The sequence below is a fragment of the Octodon degus genome, unplaced genomic scaffold (genome assembly GCF_000260255.1).
Source record: "Octodon degus isolate 3935 unplaced genomic scaffold, OctDeg1.0 scaffold00076, whole genome shotgun sequence".
In the NCBI taxonomy this organism is placed as follows: Eukaryota; Metazoa; Chordata; class Mammalia; order Rodentia; family Octodontidae; genus Octodon; species Octodon degus.
In genome coordinates, this window is record NW_004524652.1 from 9,059,520 (window position 1) to 9,063,144 (window position 3,625).

A 3,625-nucleotide genomic window follows, 5' to 3' on the forward strand; every position below is an offset into this window, starting at 1 on the left:
TCAACTAACCAGTTGTGTAATCTCGAGTCAGTCTTTTGTATAGTTGGGATAATATCACATAGTAGGTGTGAGGATGAAATGTGTATAAAGACAGTGGTAACCTTCCCAGCATGTCACATTGCCTTTAGCAAATGCATATAAAAGCACATAGTTGCAGGCTGCTATTCTAGGTATATACCATGATACATAAGATGCATGAGTACATCCTGGGCAGTTATGGGCTATTTGGACTGTATATGCAGAACATGACCACGTGACATATGCATATATCCATTTTATGACCACGCAGATTGGGCTACATTCATAGCTTTGTTTATGAAAAGGTTTTTTGCACTGTTGACATTTGGTAACTCATTAAGGATGTGTGAGTGTGTGTCCTGTGCATTATGGGGTCTTTAAAAGCGTCTCTGGCCTGACCCATTAGATAGCAATAGCACTCCATTGTGACCATCAGAAATGTGTCCAGGAGGGCCGGGGAGATGGCTCAGTAGAATAAGCGCTTGCCTGGCAAGCTCAAGGGCCTCAGTTCAATCCCTGGTTTCGCCAAAAAAAAAAAAACCAAGTGTGTGCAGATGTTGCCTGGGCCACAGTCACCCCCTGTTGAGAATCTTTGGTTTATGTGAAACTGCATAACCCCTGTACATATAGTATATGCATGTAACCTGAGATTTAATGTGCCCTTTTTAGTTATATTACAGTACTAGACCTTTTTTTTTAGTGATGCTGGATATTAAACCCAGAACCTTGAACATACTTAGCACGTATTCTACCACTGAGGCGTGCCCCCAACTCAAGCAGTAGGTAACATTTAGTGTTGTGCAAAATACTAACTTGAATGCTTTGTGTGTATTTTTCTTGTGTGATGGTAACAACGTCTTTATGAGCTACTGTGATCATACACATGTGTTCTAATTGTGCACATCTAACAGAGGTGGAACCTGAGGATCCTGGTAACGTGCCCAGGGTCTCAAACTTAGTGAAAGGGTGTTTGAATCCAGGCAATCTGACTCCAGAGCCAAAACGTAATCTCCTTACTAAATCATCTCCTTAGTACATAATAAGACACTGTGCATATTTGTAAAAGCAATTTAGGGAGCAAATCTGCATTGTGCTAATTTCATTCTGAGTGCCAAGAAGACATATCTTCTTTGTGGCTTAGAAGATTCCAGTTCCAGAGGGTTGGAATTGTTGGACATGTGACAGTTCTTTGTGGATGTCAACTACTAAGCTTACCCTCAACTTCTTCCTATTTTAAAAAATTCTTAACACTGGGGATGGGACTCAGGGTCTTCATTACTATTTCCAACCCAGCTCCTTTGCATGTTTTATTTTCAAGCAAAGTCTTAACTAAATATCCCAGAATGGGCTTGATTCTGCTATCCTCCTGCATAGCCTCATAGACCGCTGGAATGACATGTCGCCATGCCTGGCTTTTCCTATTTTCTGATATATCCAGTTAATGACTTATAAGTCATATTTATACGGAGCACCTCCTGTGTCTAGACCTGTACCAGGCCCCAGGGGATGGATGTATACAAAGACAAGTTAGCTCTTGCCTTAAGGAAGCTTACAATTCAAAATGCAGTTAGACATGAAAAGCTACAGTATAATTAGATAAGAACTCTGGAAGGTATGGAGAAGGCACAGTAGAAATAAATATCATTTGCTCAGAAAAGGAAGGAAGGAAAGATTGATTCTGTAGAAGAGATTTTTTTAAAAACTTGTGCATTTTTAAGACCCTGAGTCCCATTCCCCAGTATTAAAAATTTTTTATTTTTTATTTTTATTTATTTATTTTTTTTTTTTGTATTTTAAGGGAAGTGTCTACAGGGTATTCAGGGTCTCACTACTAGATGGACTTAGAGATCCACCTGTTTACAGCCTCCCAAGTGCTGGAATTACAGGCATTTGCCACCACACCCAGTCTCAATTGCCATCTCAGTGCACCCTGGGGGTGGGACCAGCACAAAAATTTTTAAAATAGGAAAAAGTTGAGGGTAAGCTTAGTAGTTCTCAGCCACAAAGAACTGTCAGATGTCCATTTTTTGCCACAGCTAGGCAAAAAGGCTGTGATGTAAAAGTAAATGGACAGTGTGGTGTGGTGGTGCCCTCCTCTAGTAGTCCCTGCTTTTGGGAGGCTGAGGCAGGAGGATTGCCTAGTTCAAGGCCAGCCTGAATTACATAGTGAAACCCTGCCTCAAAAAGACAAAGGGAAGGGCAGGGGAGATAGCTCAGTGGCTTAACAGCTTAAGGGCCTGCCCTGTAAGCACAAGGTCCTGAGTTCAATCCCCACTTTAACTAAAAAGCTGGTGATGAAGCTCAGAGGTGCAGTGCCTATCTAGAAAGCCCAATGTCCAGAGTTTGATTCCTGATACCAAAAAAAGAAAATAATAGGGGAAAAAAGAGAGAGAGAGATAAAGAGGGAAAAAAGTGAGTGGAAATTCACCAGGCAGATACAGCACGGCAGAGTGTTCTAGTCTATGAACCTAACAAGCCCCGAGGCCTGAGGGGCGAGAGGCCACATTATTTTCCTGGTCTGAGGAGGGTTTTGGCAAGGGGCTAGAACAGGGCTATCATCTGCAGCTGAAGGTATAAGCACCTGCTAGTGGGAGCATTGCCCGCATAGCCATTAGCTGGAGAGTGTGGAAGGCAGTGACCTCAGTAGGATTAGAGACGGTCCTGCAGGCCCCAAAGACACTTTGATCTCTCCAGAGCCCTCACGCAAGATGTGTTGATGCTTTTACGAGACTATAAATACATTTTATATCAAACTGTGGGCCTTGGCATAGAGACACAAATAGATGCAAAGCAACCTCAAGGTTTTTTATTTCAAAATTTTCTCACAACTACTGCAAATAGCCCATAACTGAGAAGCAGATCGTAAGATTTACTGCTTAAAATTCCTGTTTTCTTTTTTTTAAACTGTCCTGACTTTGTGTGTGCTAGCTAAGCCCTGTACCACTGAGCTATACTCCAGCCCAAGATTCCTTTCTTTAGACACGTAGGCAGTTTTAGAATAAAGTGACAAAATTGTGAATTGTTTTATCAACCTTTTTGCTCTATAACCTGATACTTAGAAAATGTTGGTGTGGTTTGTGTATAGGCGGCTCCCCGTTGCCCCGCGGGTGGCTGGGCTTCTGGAGTTGGTGATTGATTCTTTAGGTTTTTTTTTTTGTTTTTGTGGAACCGGGGATTGAACTCAGTCCCTTGCCCTTGCCAGGGAAGAGCTTATTCTACTGAGCCATCTCCCCGGCCCCTGGGGATTGATTCTTATCCAGTGCTGGAGTTGCAGGTGTGAGTGCCACACCGGGCCTGGGTGTGGGTCATTTGCATTACAATGTAAGGAGGGGAGAAAGGCTACTTAGCTGCGGAGTTGTTGCCACTCCCTGCTCTCTCTGCTCTTTGCTACCACCGTGAAAGGTTGTTCCCTGCCGTTCTCTGCCGTCTGCCACTCTGCCTTGGAGCCAGCTGAGTATGAACTGAAAGCTCCACTAACTGTGAGTTAAATGACGCTTTCCTGCCTTCATTTTGGGTTTCGGGTATCTGTCCCAACAATGAGGAAAGAGGGGGGCCTGCCCCGTAGCTCAGTTCTTTAAGTGGCTGCTTCAACAAAGCAGTCAGGCTC

At 43.3% G+C, this 3,625-nt stretch overlaps 1 protein-coding gene across 3 annotated transcripts in view; it reads left to right on the forward strand.

Annotated features, from left to right (window-relative positions):
* The window catches only part of Acad10 (acyl-CoA dehydrogenase family member 10), a 48,394-nt gene that overhangs the window by 1,441 nt on the left and 43,328 nt on the right, over window positions 1–3,625 (forward strand). The window contains exon 1 of one of the 3 annotated variants that reach the window (XM_023720525.1): window positions 3,487–3,497. The exons of the other annotated variants lie outside the window; for them this stretch is intronic. The gene's annotated coding sequence lies outside the window, so the exon portion shown is untranslated. Of the gene's footprint in view, window positions 1–3,486; window positions 3,498–3,625 lie in introns of those variants that run through there. 3 annotated transcript variants of the gene reach the window in all.